The 17,677-nt window shown below is 30.7% G+C and overlaps 1 protein-coding gene and 1 long non-coding RNA gene across 10 annotated transcripts in view; one reads left to right on the top strand and one right to left on the bottom strand.

The window, feature by feature from the left end:
• Positions 1 to 11,168, bottom strand: part of LOC141566252 (uncharacterized) — an 86,571-nt gene extending 75,403 nt beyond the window's left edge. The window contains exon 1 of the long non-coding RNA XR_012489257.1: positions 11,001 to 11,168. This is a non-coding gene — a long non-coding RNA (uncharacterized LOC141566252). The remainder of the gene's footprint in view (positions 1 to 11,000) is intronic.
• The window catches only part of ADGRB3 (adhesion G protein-coupled receptor B3), a 919,013-nt gene that overhangs the window by 223,757 nt on the left and 677,579 nt on the right, over positions 1 to 17,677 (top strand). The gene's annotated exons all lie outside the window — the stretch shown is intronic.

Below are 17,677 nucleotides of genomic sequence, written 5' to 3'. Positions count from 1 at the left end.
CAAGGGAATACTTTAGACTCTCCTATAATATGCATATTACCTTCCTCCTTTGGAATTAAACACAAATAAAAAGGGGGGACAGTACATATCCTTTAGGCACACTCCCAGATCTCTCTTATTTTGGCATTAAATTGTATACTATCATATTTTGTAACTTAATGCTTTATTTTACAAATATCTTATTTCTCCGGCAAGGTTATAAGCTCAAAGTAAGTAGAACAGTGTCATCTGTTTCTTTTGAATCTGCTTCCAAAAAATAAAAAATAAAATTGTTATGCACATAATAGTCCATTTAACTAAAGTTCAAGTGAATTATTTCTTAAATATCTTTTTGCTGGTGTCACTTTAATCATAATTTTGGATATCTATATTTATGCTCAATAATTTTCATTCCAATAAGAAAGTAAAGCTTTTGGGGATTTGTAAAGTATACAAATAATAACCTATGACGGCCTCTTTTTCCAGTATCTATGAGTGTTTGCAGAGTGAAATAATACATAATAAGTGGTTGTGGTTATTTGAAAATGTAAGAGGAAAAAAATCTGCTTTGAGGTTCCTAAGAGATAATAAGTAAAATTATTAACAGCTTTTTCCTTTAATAGGTCACATTAAAAAAAAGGTGATGAATTCTAAAATTAAGGAGCAATGGGATCCTTGAGAAAGTGGCTAAAAAAAAAGTAGGAGCTAAGTAGAGCAACTATGTAATTTTATCTAAGCAATTCTCGATTGGGTCAGAAGTTAGTAATCAAAAGCAATTTGGGTCATGTCATCCTGATCATAGAAATATATCAGTTCCTGGGCGGCCATGTACCTCACTGGTTTCTTACCTTGAATTTATATTCAGTTTGAAATCCTAGTGTTTAAAATTAAATATTTGAGAGCAATTCTGTGTGTGTGTGTCTCTGTCTATCTGTTTCTCTGTCTCTCTACTCTCTCTCAGTCTGTCTTTCTGTGTCTCTCTCTCTTTCTCCCTCTGTTTCTCTCTCCCTCCCTCCCTCCCCTCTCTCTCTGTCTCTGTCTCTGTCTCTCTGTCTCTGTTTCTCTCTCTCTCTGTCACTCTCTGCTCTCTTTCTGTCTCTCTGTCTTTGTCTCTGTCTATCTATGTCTCTCTGTCTCTTTTTCTCCCTCTGTTTCTCTCTACCTCTCTCCCCTCTCTCTTTCTCTCGTTCCTTCACCCCTCTTTCTCTTTTCCTCTCTCTTTCCTCTCTCCTCTTTCTCTCCCCCCCCCTCCCTGCAACCTCCTTTCTCTTTTTTGAAAGGCAATTGGAATCAAGTGATTTACCCAGAGTCACGCAGCTAGAAAGTGTTGTGTCTAAGGCTTGATTTGAATTCAAGTCCTCCTGACTCCAGGGCTGGTGCTGTACTTGCACTATCTAGCTACCCCAGTTTTTTTTTTTTTTTTTTTTTAAGAGTTTTCTTCATTTTAACAAAAGTTAAAATACCCATAAAAATTATTTCTAAGAGTTAACCAGTGCTTCTGAAGGCCAGATTTTTGCTATTATCAAGTTATTCTCATTAAAATTGAACTTCTTATCCTCAAGGTTCATATCACACTTTCAACTATTCAATCTAGTGTTTGAAGGGGTTCAGAATGTTTCTTCTCTAAAGTTTCACTGCAGAACCTTGTAATATAGCTCAAAAAACTCTGAATCAATCTTGGGAAATAGAAGTTATCATCCAAACTTTTTATGGGGCACTTCATTTTAGATCCTTTCAATATTACATGACTCTCCAAGCTTTAGAGCTAGTATCAATTTGTTAGGTTTCTACTGTCACTGAGGTGAAAATCCTTCCAAGTAGCTTAAATATATCTCACAGGAAAGTTAATAGTTTCAAAAATACTTGCTCCTAAAAAAATGGTATCATTATTTTTTTTTCAGAAATCATTTATTCCTTCTCCATTGATAAATATTACCTTATGTTGAGACAAATAATTGTTGCAAACATTCTCAAATTCAAATAACAATACCTAGAATATATAGGGGTACAAAAGCTTGTGCTTAAAGAAAAGTCCTGTGATGCTAATTAAGAAGCAAAGAAACAAATGACAAGAAACTCTCAATTCAATAAATTACTTTGTACAGCTTCAAATATATGCTACCCTGGAGAAAGGGTCTGTTGTGAAGCAATATGAATAAGGTTCTAGGCAATTTTAGAAAGTATAGGAACTTAGGCTTATTTATGATTACACATGCAAATACTTGCCCTAGAAATTAAAGACTGAAACAATTTCTTTTTACATTTAAACTGTAATTAACAAAAAAAAAAATTTCAAACCCTTTATGGGGCACTTCCATTCTATACCTTTAAAGATCATCTCTCTCTCTCTTTTTATTTCTTCAATTTTGTTTTGCCTTAACCCTATTCCATAAATAATTGTCCAAAAATTGTTCATCCTACAACTCTTGACTTTCCTTATAAAGTGAGTGAAGTCATTTCAAGTGATGAATAAATTGACTATTTTCATAACTGGTATGGACTATTATATGATATGTACATATGAACTATGTTAAGCACTATAGTACTTGTAGAGATAAAAAAGACCTTGGAGACCATCATCCAGTCCAATTCTCTCATTTTATACATGATGAAACTAAAGTTTAGAAAAGTCATAGAGATATGTCATGATAAAGTCAGGCCTAGATTTCAGGCCTTAGGAAGAAATTAAAGCTCTTGAAGCAATTAAAAAAAAAAATACATGTAAGATTAGCATAAAGCTGATCTTGAAATTAAGAACAAAACCAAATTCAAGTCTTGTCTCTTAACACATGCTGGCTCTGTGAAACTGGAAAAGGGATCTAACCTTAGTGTCTCAAGCAAATCTCTAAGACAATACATTGCAGTAGAGGTGTCAATCATTATTGGTGAAGTTCTCACTTGAAGGCCCTTATATCTCTGAAATCTCAAGATTCAGTCCAAAAAGATATTATGATTCATGTTCTAAAATCAACCTATGGTTATACTTGAGTGTTGAAATTTATTATACCTAGTTGGGTTAGTGAGTAGAGAGGGTTAAGGAGACTTCATTTTAGGAAATATTTAATCTCACTTTTCTAATTTGCAAAATGAGACTAATTATATTTGTGCTTCCTATCTCCCAAGAATTATTTGAGCAAAGTACATTTTAAAATTTAAAAAAGCTTTATAAATGAGTTATTATTCAATTTATCATAAACACAACTCATAATAATAAATTCTCATATTTAGTTATTCCCTGGACATAGAAGGTTTTTAATAGATCCTAGTTGACTAACAAGCACTGTATCAAATGTAGACTTTAAGCAATATATGAGTCTAAATTTTTTCAACTACATAAGTGAGTTACCATTTTACAAAAATATTCCATAGTATTTCATTTTGAACACTAGTGTACAAACATTTTGATTTAAAATCATTTGAAGGAATTTTTTTTGCATAAGAAATAATGCTACATATTTGGGCAATGCAGGGAATAGTAAAATCATATCAAATGAGGAAAACCTAAATATCTGAAATTCAGTTTATAAAACTTAGATTGATAAAACTACAGAAATAAAGAATTCTGTTTAATTTTTAATGTATATTTCCTGTCATCCAGAAAACAGTATGATCAGGTTATCATTGTATTAGGTTAAAAAGATCAAGTGGGCATATGATTATACTATCATAGCTAAAAATAAGAAAAATCTATTAGTTTTTATTCTTTAAAATATATTTTCACATAAGCTTGCAAAGCAAATTTTTTTCTCTCTATTTTTACAAAATGCTTGTAGTTCTAGAATCATTCTATTTAGAAGTGGAAAATCCTTAGACTACTATTTGGTCCTATGTCTCCTGGATCTGTGAAGCTAAGACACTATTTCCCCTATTTTATAGATGACCCAAGTGAGCATTAAAGAGCTAGACTGTCTTGCTCAAAGTTGTATAGCTGATAAACATTTTCCTTCAGTTCTCATAATTAGTAGGAGTATTATTTTTCTATAGTAACCAGTGCTTCTGTAATTGAGTCAGATGCTAACTTAGGGAATTATTAAGCTGATCCAGAAGAAACAAATTTTCTTCCATGTTATTTCTCTTGTTGCTTAATATTTGAATGATATATAGTTTTTCATTATTAATTCTAACCCTTTTTGTTATTCATAAATATCTTTTTTAGAACTACCCATGTTTTGGATAACAATTAAATCTTCTTCTAATATTAGGTTAAGATACCTATTTCTTCCTGGCACATCTTAATTGTCTCAAAAATTATCTATACAATGTGAAGATAAGAATGCTTGACATTATTTATGCCAACCTACCCATTTACAAAAAGAGAAACTGAGTCATTAAAAGATTATTTAATGCAATATAATACATTTGAAAACAGAAAAAAATAAACTAATTGGTTTCTTTTATTACAAGCTATTTAAATCAATTCCTTGTGTGAGCTATTTTGTTTTTTATAAAATGCAAGAAAGAAAAGGATTTAATTGTAAGGGCAAATAAAGAAATTTTCTGATTTGTTTTATTACTAAAATTCTTAGATCCAAAATGGGATAACTCTTAGCTTTTTGCCTTTTAAAATCTTATACATTCTTCAGTGTTCAGCTTAAATATTACCTCTTTCATGAAATATTACATTTCTTACTAAAGAGTGGAAAGGGACCTGTATGTGCCAAAATGTTTGTGGCAGTTCTTTTTGTTGTAGCTAGAAACTGGAAGTTGAATGGATGTCCATCAATTGGAGAATGGTTGGGTAAATTGTGGTATATGAAGGTTATGGAATATTATTGCTCTGTAAGAAATGACCAGCAAGAGGAATACAGAGAGGCTTGGAGAGACTTAAATCAACTGTTGCTGAGTGAAATGAGCAGAACCAGAAGATCACTGTACACTTCAACAACAATACTGTATGAGGATGTATTCTGATGGAAGTGGAAATCTTCAACATAAAGAAGATCCAACTCACTTCCAGTTGATCAATAATGGACAGAAATAACTATACCCAGAGAAGGAACACTGGGAAGCGAATGTAAATTGTTAGCACTACTGTCTATCTACCCAGGTTACTTATACCTTCGGAAGCTAATAATTAATGTGCAACAAGAAAATGGTATTTACACACATATATTGTATCTAGGTTATATTGTAACACATGTAAAATGTATGGGATTGCCTGCCATCGGGGGGAGGGAGTAGTGGGAGGGAGGGGATAATTTGGAAAAATGAATTTAAAAAAATTAAAAATTAAAAAAAAAAGAAATATTACATTTCTGTAACTAGAAGTGCTAGCTCCTTCTCTCTGCTCTATGAACTTCGTACATTTTGTTTGAAATGCTTTTATGTATAATGTACTTACAAATTTTTCTATTCAACTAGATTATTCCTTAAAATAAAGAGCTATTTTTATATTTCTCAGTGCTAAAACATTGTCTTATATAATTAGGTGTAAAAGATATTTGTTGAATAAATTTTGGAGAAATATGGGATAAGTCTGTGGAGCATTATTTTTCAGTGGTGCATACATTTCAGGTGAGAGTTTTGTATTATGGACACACTTTTTGTTAAGTTTTATCTTTTGAAAACAATTTAAAAACCACCCTTAATGTTGCTAGTGAATTATTATTTAAATACAAATAAATATCAGATTTCAAGCAGGGAAAATAAGTTGGTGATATTTTTAAATTATAATTTTCGTTAATTTTTTTATACTATGCAACACTGATAGTAATTATGTTTATTAGTTGTAGAATTATAATAGTTCACATTTATGTTGAGCTTTACAACTATTTAGTAACATATACACTACAATCAAATAAAAGACAAAGATTCTCATTTATTTGTAGGATCAAATATATACTCTGTTGTTTGATATTTAAATATCTTCACATCCTGACATTTATGGGGTGGGGGGAGGTAAACTTGATGTTCCATATACATGGGAATTGCACTTCCAAGTCTTGTTTTTTTATATTCTTTGTCTTCTTTACTTGGAATGTATTCCCTTCTCACCTTTATCTCTCAAGACACTTTCTTTAGCAGTATCTCAATTCACCTGCCTACCCAACAATTGCTAGTGCAATCTCCCTTAAAATTACTTCATATTCATTTTGTATATATGGTGTGTTTACTTTTATGTGTACTATATTCTCTCCCCTCTTATATTTTAAGCTTATTGAGGACTGACACAATTTCACTTTTGTTGTATTATTCCTCAGGATTTAAAACAATATCTATAACATGTTATTAATAAATATTTCTTGATTGATTACAACCTTAGACAGCAATGTGATTACCATTATACAGATGTGGAAACTGAGGCTTAAGGAAATTAATTGACTTGTCAAACTCCTTTTCCATCTTTCAAATCCTGCTTGTTGTTGTACCCAAAGATTCTGACCATCCTTTCTCTATGTAGTGTCTATTTTGGAAACCTCATCAACCCCTCTAATGCACATACCTGCCAAATTTATATGTCTAGTTCTAATCTCCAGCCTGCACTGTGGTCTGGCATTGCAAACATTGTTAGAATTATTGGACATTTCAGACTGAATGAATCAGGTAGATTTTAAATTCAATAAATTAAAAACAAATGTCATCATCTTTTCCTCAAACCCATCTGCTAAAAATTCCCTATTTTCTTCTTAGAAACCATCAATTTTTCAGGTTCATAGCTCATGAATTATCCTTGATTCTTTACCTTACTATCTTCACATTAATAGCCAAATTTTGCCATTTCTAATTCCATAATATATTTGTATTTTTTGTTATTCACACTGTTTCCACCTAAAACAGATCCCAATGACTTCTCACTAGGACTGTTGCAATTACTTCTTATTTGGTCTATCTGCCACATATCTTCCCTTTCTAATTCATCCTCTAAATAGATGTCAAATTCTTCTGTCTCCAAGCTTTTGACCAAAGTTATACAAGTCTGGGCTCTCTCTTTATCTTCACTTCTTGGAATCTTTACCTTTCTTCAAAGCACAGTTCAAACAGACAGCAATTCCTATAAGAAATCTTTTCTGATTCCTCTCAATTGCTGGTTTTTGTGTAATTTTATATATTATACACTGTATAGGTATGCATTCCCTTTGACTTCTAACCATGATGATGCCTGAACAGGAATATCATCTAGCTAACATATGCCTTCTCCGGCAAAAGTATGAAGTTCATATTATACTGAATAATAATAATACTCAGTGGGAAAACACAAAAATGTCATAATAAACTCCTTAATTATTGAAAAAGACACTCAAAAATTCTGAGGAAATAGGAAATTTGGCCCATCAAGCAAGTTAAATACCAGCATGACCAGATACCAGATCCATATAGGTAGCAAGGCTTTATATTCAGAGGCAAAAAAAAAAAAAAAAAAAAAAAAAAAAAAAGGCAGAATGATTTCCTAAGACACATTAAGGGTATTCAGAAAATCCAAGTGGGGATGTTAGGAGCCCCAAGGAATAGCAGTGACCAGGATGACACAAAAGTGATATATTTGCTATCAAAACAAAATGTCCTAGACCTCAAATTTCTGAGATTCTTAACTCTATCCTGATATGAAGACATGGACTATGAAGCTCCAGTTCTTTTAACTTCAGTGTTCCAGAATATCTAAGATCAAGAAAGTAGAATACAGAATAAGAATCAAGAGGATTCCAGGGTGAGACTAAGCAGAGTAGACCATCCTACTCAAAAGTACAGCAAGGTATAGTTCTTGACCCTGGCACAAAGTCCCAATTCAGTAATGCTTAAAAGATAAATAAATCAATGAAGAATTAGTATCTACACTTATTGCAAATCTAACTCTATAACAACTGCAAATACACACATACACAGAAAAAAGAAGGGATTTCCCATAAGAATGTCTAGAAAAATGAAAAAAAATTTAATGAAATATAAGATTGTAAGGAAGGAAATGGGTGGTGAATGAGCAGCATAGAAGAAATAAACTTAAGTCAATAAAAACTGAAGGAATTTAGAAGGAAGAACAATGATTTTTTTGGAAAATAGCATATACAATTGTATTTGTATGTACACATATATGGGCAGTTAGGTGGTACAGTAGATAGAACTTGGGTGTGCAATCAGAACTCTCTATCTTCTTACCTCCAAATATTTACTAGATGTGTGAAGTTTTCCTCATTTGTAAAATGAGCTGGAGAAAGAAGTGGCAAACCATTCTAGCATCTTTGCCAAGAAAATCCCAAATAGACTCACAAAGAGTTGAATATGACTAGAAATGACTGATCAGCAATAAAAAATTAAATACAAAAATACATGGCTATATTCACTATTTAACTTCTTTTTGCATCCTCAAAGTATAAGTGTTTTGCATCTAAGAGGCACTAAATAAATGCCTATAGCTTGATTGATCAATGCAATTAAATAAGCTCCTATGTGTCTTCCCAAGCCCGCTCCCTTTTTAGATAAGATTGCTAAATCACAAGTCTGATCATGTTGCTCCTCTGCTTAAAAAGCTGCATTGTATTAAGGAACAAATATACTTTTAAAATGCCCCCAACCTATTTTTCAGAATTCACTCTTTTTTCACTCAAACTGACGTTTTTGATCTTCTGCACATATTACATTTCATCTTCTACCTCCATACAATTTTATAAACTGTTCCTCCATTTCAAAATTTCATTTCTTTTTAACCTTTACATCTTAAAATCTTTACAATCTCTCAAAACTCAGCTTAAGTTTCCTTATACCTCCAGCTGCTAATGACAATGACGCCTCCCGTATGCTCAAATTATTTTGTTTACTTTTATATATTTTTGTGTATGTATATATATATATATGTACATATATTTTTTTCTTTGATAGAATGTAAATTCCTAAAAAGTAGGGATTCTTTCACTTTTGTCTTTGCATCCCAGCACTTAAAGTAGATAACTAAGAAATTATATTTATTTATTGTTTAGAGATGTTGAAAGCTAAACCTTGAAACATTTCACCTTACTCCAAGTTAATTGTTATTTACATTAGACTAATAAACATAAACACAAACACACATGCACACACACACATTCTCAGATAAATCAAAAATTGTAGCATACAAAGCACTAGAATGCACTCTGAATAACTGTATTCTACTTCTGGTTTCCCAGATTACCCTGATGCATGACCCTGGATGATTTACTTAATCCATCTGTGCTTCTCTTTCCTCATATGTAAAATTGAGGCATTGGCTTAGATGATCTGAATGGTCTCCCTGCTCTAATATTACATGGCAATACATTAATTTACATGGAATTTAATACATTACATATTCTTTGATATATATGCATTGTGGTATTTTCCATGGTACTGCTTATACCTCTAATAAGTCTTTCAATTAGTGTGATAAAAATTTAAGAATAATTTAAAAGTCAGTATATTCAACTGGGACTATTTACTATCTTTTTCCCTATTCATGTTTAAATCACAAGGAGCAGCATGGAAAGTGGGGGAAGTATTGATACTGTAATTAAAGTGGAAAATAGAAGATTACTTTTATGGAATTTACTATAGTTGAAAAAACAAAATGAAATTGTCTAGTATGAAAATCATGTTAGTAGTAAGGAGTTTTTGTTGTTTTATTTTTGAAACACATACAGAATTATACCCACTTTAAGAAAAAAGATAAATACTAGAATGCATATTTACAGAAGTAGGTGTCTTCATAAACATTAACTCTTTAGACTACAAAAAATAACAACTGTTTTATTTTAGGAAAGAAAAACTTAATTGTTATATATTAGAAATAGTATTGAAATGAGCACAAATATGTGTCCATTAGAACTTTTTTCACCATTATAAAGTCTAGGATGTATATGTCATATACCTAGAAAGATCTTGTTCTTTTTTCTCATGTAAAACATAAAGTGTTGCATAAAGATAAAGAATGAATGCATAAAAATTCAAAATAAGGATTAACTGACAGAAAATAGTTCCTTTTCTCTCCTGAAGTTTATAGCAATATATACTAACATATCCTGCCACTTCAATCTCTCCATTTCAGCTACAGATTTCAATCAGCATAGAGCAATAAATAGAGCTTTAAGCTTCCCTCCTAGCTCTCTAATCTATATATGGCTTTTGCTTCTGCAAGACTCAGCCATTACCCATTTAGATTTCAATAAAAGCATCTGGTACAATAAGATTAAGCTTTTTAAAAAGTTCTTTTGTTTTCTGGAGTGACCAAAATTGTTCTCATTTCAAGCAGGGATTTTTTACTATACCAAGGAAACAAGAATGATAACTTACCAAAATGAAAATAATTTTTAAAAATCAAAAAGGTTATAGAGTTGAAAATTTCAGGCTTCTTTTCCTATTTGTATCTTCTGTGCCTCCCTAAACAAAACATCTTGGGGTGAAGGTAATAGGGTAGAATGATATTATCTGGAAAATATTTTCTCTTATTTCATTCAATTGGGATCCTAAAAATATTACTTCTTTAAAAACTTTCCTAAGTAGAGAAGTCATTTTTTCTCCCATATTGTGCTACTATTTCCAATGTACAATCTTAATGCCTTTTTTTCTTTTTACTTACTATTACTACTAATGACAAACCTTATCAAATATTCATAATACTTTTGTTTATTACTATGACCATATTTGGACTTGTCTAAAAAAGATGTAGTTTCTTAATCCCAACAACATTAACAATTTTGAAATGAATTTGCATCACACAGAGAGGATTTCAAAAATCATTTATATATACATTTTTTTCCAAAAATCTTATTGGGAGAAAGATACCAAAAAAGTCCTTTAGTTTCAAAATCAACCAATGAATTAGCATTTAGTAATCAAGTATGTTTTAGGAACTAGGATGGACTCTGGGAATATATTCCTAAAAGTATGATTGTCCTTGACATCAAAGAGTTTCCATAATATTGTAATAAATATGATAGAAATAAGAAAATTAAGGTTAAATAACATCAAATTGAATTTACTAAGTTACTGAAAATCTAATTTTATTGTTATAGATTCCTATGGAGAGGTATCTGAATTATTCTAAATTCCTTAATACCATGAAGAGTAATTGTACTTACTTTGATGGATCCCTGCTTTCAGCAGTGTGGGTAATCTCTGTACTGAAAAAATAAGTCTCAATTTTTCCATTCCTTTTAATACCGTGGGGATTCTTATATATTCTGGTCATAAAAAATTTCATAAATGATTCACCCAAAGTACTAGAGGCCCTTGCTTTATTTTTTAAATTCTCAAGGATACCAGTACAGCCCTATCCATCTGTTGTCTTTCCTCATTACATTGCATGACCTTATTTTCCAGTCATATTACTGATAATGGTTTTTAAGTCACTTTCAAGAGCAAATAATCATTGAAAATATTCTGTAGCATATTTAAACTTTTTATGAATCATACCATTGCCCTTTAGGTTATTTGTAGTTTTGACTATTCTAGGATCTTGATATTCTATGACTGGCAGTCATATTGAACTATCAGGAAAATATGGATTTTAAAGAGAATTTTACCATAGTAAATATGTAGGAACTTTTGAAGTGTTGTGCAATTTCCCACATGTATTACAGCCAGTCATTTTCCTATTCTAATTGTAAGCATTGTACAATGGGAAAGGACATACTCTTTAGTATCATAGTTCTGAAATGAACTATGTGACATTAGGCAAGTTATTTAACTTCAGTGTTCTTAAACTCAGTTATAATTATCTTGAATATATTTATTTTTAAAAATCAAGCCTATAAGAATGAATGAGTATTTCAAATTCTTCTCTTTTCTAGGGACATAGACATAAGATCCTCATAACATAGATATAGATCAGTTTGGTCAGTTTATTTGTTCAACAATACTTCTTAAATGCTTTTATTGTTGTTATTTAGTTATTTGATTCTTTATGACCCCTTTTGCAATTTTCTTGGTAAAGATATTGGAATGGTTTGTTATTTTCTATTCCAGCTCATTCTATAGATGAGGAACCAGAGCCTAATAGGGTTAAGTACCCAGATCACACAATGTCTTAAGCTAAATTTGAATTCATGTTTTCCTGAATCTGGGTTCAAGTCTTGCTTCTGATATTTATTACCTATATGATATAAAGTAAGTCACTTATCTTCCATGCATCTGTTTACTCAATGTAAAGTACAGGCTTTATAGTTTCTAAAATCTATTCCAATTTAAAATTTATTATCTTATGATTGGAATAGGACTCAAATAGAAGAATATGATTGTATATATCTGAATATACATATAGAGATATGAGAGATGAACTAACTTAATCAAAATATTAAGTATCTGGAAGTATAGCTTGGTCTGAGATATAGGTGTTTTATACCTCTGTGATATCTACTTCAGATACAACAATATTTTAGTTGAATTTATTTTAATTTATTGAGTGTGTTACTATAGAAACATTAAAAATGGATGTAAGATACAATATTTAAGTTCTCTCTAATAAAAACTTTCTAAATTTGACAACATCCTTAGATTTAATTTGAATCAAAGTTAGATACAGATACTTTAATAAAGTATTATTTCAAAAGTAACACAACAGGAAATTGAGTACATCCAAATTTTTCCTAATGTGATGAACACATTGATGAACACAGTTTGATTGGATTATCCATTCAAAAATATTTATTAAATACCTAGTATTTGCAAAATGGGATGCTATATGTTGATCAAGACTTAGTTTTAGATCTTGAGGATGGAAAAGTGCTATGTTGATAAAATCAAGAGCATGAATGTGATGGTCACCTGGGGACAATTAAGTTGCTTTTCAATACTGTACAGTGAATCTTTAATACTGGTAATTTGTCTCTTTTTCTCAAGGGATTTGACCCAAGAATGTGAAAAAAATAGCACAAATCTCTCACCTTTACTGCAAATACACTCAGAAAATATGCCTTACTAATTGTGGCTCAATAACATTTTTATATGCAAAGAACAGCACATTTTTATATTTGATCCTCTTTTAAGATATCAATCTGCCAACGAATGATTCTCCTCACACTTAAAAGGGTAAACATCTGACAAAAAGTCTTTGACTTCTGTTGAAAGAATTTTCTGCTTGTACATAGCAGAATAATACAAAATCTGATTATTTTGTACATGAGAAATATAGCCCTTAGTTGGATTTTAAAATATATTTCTAAGAGTTTTACTAGTTTTATGATTTTAAACCAAATCAGGATTATCCAAAAACAGATGTCCACATTCATTAAGAAAGATTGCTTGTATGTTACTTGAAAGCCTAAGTATTCCATAATACTTCCTTTGTCTATCCAAGCATCTATACCTATAATTTAAAATGCTATATTGTTTCAAGAATAATCATTTAAGATATGAAGTACATAATTCTATCCAACAATATAGACCCACTTTAAGCAGAAATGTACTACTAAAGACATTCAGAAATATGCTAAGAATCTTTGATGCCCCAAGAATAACAAAAGCAAAATAAATTTAGCAAACTATAGGAGAGAGCAATTTGTTTTGTCACTTTTATGTTGTTGCTCTTAATAAACATTACAAAGACCATGAAGTTTTGAAGCCATTTCAAATAATCTCAACTGGATCTTATATAATCTCCCTCTTCCTCTTCTCTCCTTTTTCTTATATGTATGTGAGTGTATGTGTGTGTGTGTGTGTGTGTGTGTGTGTGTGTGTGTATAAATAATATAACCTCTATCTGTGAAATGTAAATCTGTTATTTTTCTACATATATTCTCTATTTAATATTATAAATGAAAATTTAAGATATGTATTAAGATTTAGAAAATTCTTTACTAAAATTCTACTTCTTCCCAAATTTTATTTTGCCATCGAACTGATATATTTCCCTAAGGTTGTGCCAGTAAAGAACAAAGTGAAACAAGTACTACTAAACTGGAAAGCCTTTGGAGCAAGCATCCAATAGCTAGTTTAGCTTTGCAAAGCACTTGACAAATATTATTTCATTTCATACTCACAGCAACCCTGGGAGGTAGGTGCTGTTATTTCCTTCACTTTACAGATAAGACAATTGATTCAGAAGTTTATATGACTTACCTAGTGTCACATAGCTTATAAATTTCTGACAGGATTTCAATTCAAATCTCCCTAGCTGTAGGTCTATTACTCTATCTAAAGCAGAATTGCTTCATTAAAAGTTGAGTCTCCAATGATAATACTACAGTAAATACAGTGGTAAATCTATAGTAAATTAGGAATATCATCTACTAAGGCCATCCTAGTGGAGAAAATGAAATCTGCATTAGCTATATTCATAATGTTGGAAACATAAATCTTTGAAGTGTTTAATTATGTTAAAAATCAAGCAAAACTTTTAACACCAAGTCTCATTAGTACAATAAAGATGTAATAAAAAATAAAGACAATAATGACAGTCACAAATCTAACTATTACTATTAGAAAATGAGTTAATATTTTAATAAAAAAAAACTTAAAGCAAATAGATTTTTTTTTCAAATTAAACTACCATCTGAAAACACAGAAATTGGATGGATTCTTACTACCTCTCATTTACTCAAAACGATTCTAATAGCAAAACCCACTTGGAAAATTTATTTTTATGCTATGGGGTCAAAGATTTTGGGAAAAATAACCAAGATCAGTAGTTAATTACATTTTAATAGCTTTATCTTTTAATTCTCACCTTTTGTTTATGGATAAATAATATTCATGTATTAAATGGTCCCTTCAATCAAATAAGATGATTCATATGGCACTTAACAAATTTTATTTTTCATTATAGATATTCTTGTAATTATTCTTTCTTAAAAATTCTAAGTTTATTGAAGGAAGTTATTTTTTCTTTATAACTTGAATAAATGCTGACATAGTTTCTTACATATTGTATCTTCTTAACCAGTATGAGAATGGGAAAAACTTTTAATTTAAAATAAAGTTAAAACTTTAATTCAATTATGAAAACAATTACATAATATAATAAAATAATTTTTAAAAGCATATGCTGAGAGATTAACATATTTTTTTATGTTTCTTATCCTCCCTTACTCTACAATTTTGTAAAGGGATGAAGTGGCAATTGCCATTGTCAGTCTTTGAACCTCTAAAGGGAGTAAAATTAATTTGGGGACTTTAAAATCAAATTTTCAGCATTTTTTAGAATAAATTTTGGCATAATTTAGACATTTTAAATTTATTGGCTGCCATTTGAATGAAAAAATCCTCATAGCATCAGCTATATTTTCTTAAAATAGTTAAGAGCTATTCTATTCTGCTAATGCAAGTTTGAATTTATGGCAATGACATAGTTCAAGTAATATTATTGGTCAGAATTGTGTTGATATCACTTTGATAAGCAAAGAAGAACGTTGTATTTTTACTTCTGTCTAGAAGGCCTGTATTTTGATTTTTAAAATTTACATAGTGTTTTAAAGTCTGAAAGTATTTTCCTCACAACAAACCTGTGATATCACCTAAGGAGTTCACAATAGATGAACTGTATTGAAATTAGGCTATCAATGATAACATTTACTATAAGACATAAAAATAGGAAAGATAGTACAATGAATCAATTTAGAGGATCTGGATTTAAAACCTACTTCTGATTCTTCTGAGAAAGGACCTCAAGTCCCTTGACTTCCCTGGACCTTCTCTGTCTTCTTTGTAAAATAAGTTGGGCTCTTAGAGTCCCTTCTATTTCTGTTCTTCTAAGAATAGTCTTTAAAGCCTTCTTATAGATAGTATGTTCATTCTTTTGTTATAAGCTCATTATAGTTATTCACATGTAAAGTTAGTTTAAATACTTTAAAAAAGAAACTGCATATTATACTCAGTTAAAAAGCAGTATGGATTATCAATGAAAATTAAACAATTTCTAACTCCAAGGATTTAAAAGTCTAATATTCACGATAAAATCTTAGCCATCATGGTTAGTTTATAGTCTTAGCTGAAGAAATAGAAATTTAACTTGGAGATTTTTTTTTCAGTTTAAATCATAGGCTTTGTCTTCTGAAAATAATATTGGTTATTGTAGTTGATTGTATAAACCTGAAAGTCAAATTTCCCACAGCTAGGTGGCATAGTAGATAGAGCACTGACTTTGGAGGCTAAAGGATCTTTATTTAAAGTGTATTCACCTTACTTTCTCATCTGTAAAATGAGCTGAAGAAGGAAATATTAAGCCATTCCAGTATCTTTGACAAGAATACTTCAAATGGAATCACAGAATCAGACAGGAATGAAGAAAAGTAATTCTCTGTACACTTGTTCTCCTCCCATTTAAATGCATACATGCATACATACAGACACTCACACACATTTATTTATATGTTTTACCTGGCAAGCCCATTTACTTTATTGGGAGTCTAGGAAACTATCAGCACAACTAATTACAATACAATGCTAACTCAAAGTAAACCCTGCATGCTATTAGCTTAAGTTTTTTGAATAATTCATTTTGTGTGTTTATTTAGGATTTATAATTTATCTTTTTCCAAAAAAACATTTGATATAATTAGCAATTTTGTAGATTTGGTTTGGCTTTTTAGGTTCTCTAAATTTTTGCTTTGAGAGAATTCATGGCATACTGAATAAACAGCTGGGCTTGTAACCAATTCAGCCTGTGGGACTCTAGGCAAGTGACCCAATCTCCTGATGTTCCAGATGACTCATTATGATTTAGTTACTTAAGTTTCCTGCTTGGATGGGAAGAGGGAGTTTCCTCACTTGTGAGTTTTGTGAGTTTCCTCTACAAATCAAATCATAATTCTATGGCCATTTCTATGCTTATCCCTTAATTTAAGCTGGAGAGGGGAAAATAACATTAAGAAAAGGGGGGGGGGGCAGCTAGCTAGGTGGTACAGTGGATAGAGCACCAGCTGAAGTCAGGAGGACCCGAGTTCAAATCTGGTCTCAGACAATTAATACTTCCTAGCTGTGTGACCCTGGGCAAGTCACTTAACCCCAGCCTCAGGGGAAAAAAAAAAAAAAAAAAAAAAAAAAAAACTATAGTGGAGAAAAAGCCAGGTTTGGCAGAGAAAATGTAAAAAAATCTAGGGGGGAGGAACTAGATATGAGATTATATCCCCCCCACCCCCAACTATTTTTCTTGTTTTTATATGAAAACTATTTAAAGGAATTGAGAATGTTTATCTAGAAGAAAAGAGAATCTCTGTCCTTGTTTCTGTCTCTGTCTCTCTGTCTCTGTTTCTCCCTTCCTCACTTCTTTTTTTTTTTTTAACTTAATTTTTCTTGAGGGTTTTTATTTTCATTTGGGTGAGAGATCTATGTTTTCTTTCACAACTTGATATTTGTGGAAATTTTTGCATAACTTCACATGAGGTTTCTTAGTTGTGGATAGTGATAAAGGAGAAAACATAAAACTCAATTTTTTTTTAAATTGTTTTGAGTGTAACTGGGGAAAAATATAAAATAAATCAAAATTTTCAAAAAACCAGAAATTGTTCCCTTTTGACCAAAATGCTTTCTCTTTGGATGGAGAACATACACATCATACATTCTTGTTATCTTTTTCTTTGAAAGTTATAAATATTTCAAGTTCATAAAATTATGCTTGCATTAAATTTTAAATATAATTATATAAGATTTTTCTATGTTGAATCCTAAAGTTGCATTTAACTTTATATTTAAAGTGATAGAAAAGACTTTGCTTAAAGATTAAAATAATGTATATTTTAATGCCTGTGGTCTATAACTTCCTTGTAGAAAATTCTTTGTCTGACAATTTGGATCGGAACTAGCTCTGCAATTATTCTGACAG

The sequence above is a fragment of the Sminthopsis crassicaudata genome, chromosome 4 (assembly GCF_048593235.1).
Source record: "Sminthopsis crassicaudata isolate SCR6 chromosome 4, ASM4859323v1, whole genome shotgun sequence".
NCBI classification, from domain to species: domain Eukaryota; kingdom Metazoa; phylum Chordata; class Mammalia; order Dasyuromorphia; family Dasyuridae; genus Sminthopsis; species Sminthopsis crassicaudata.
Note: the sequence above shows the minus strand (reverse complement) of the source record. Positions and strands in the feature narration are given on the sequence as shown.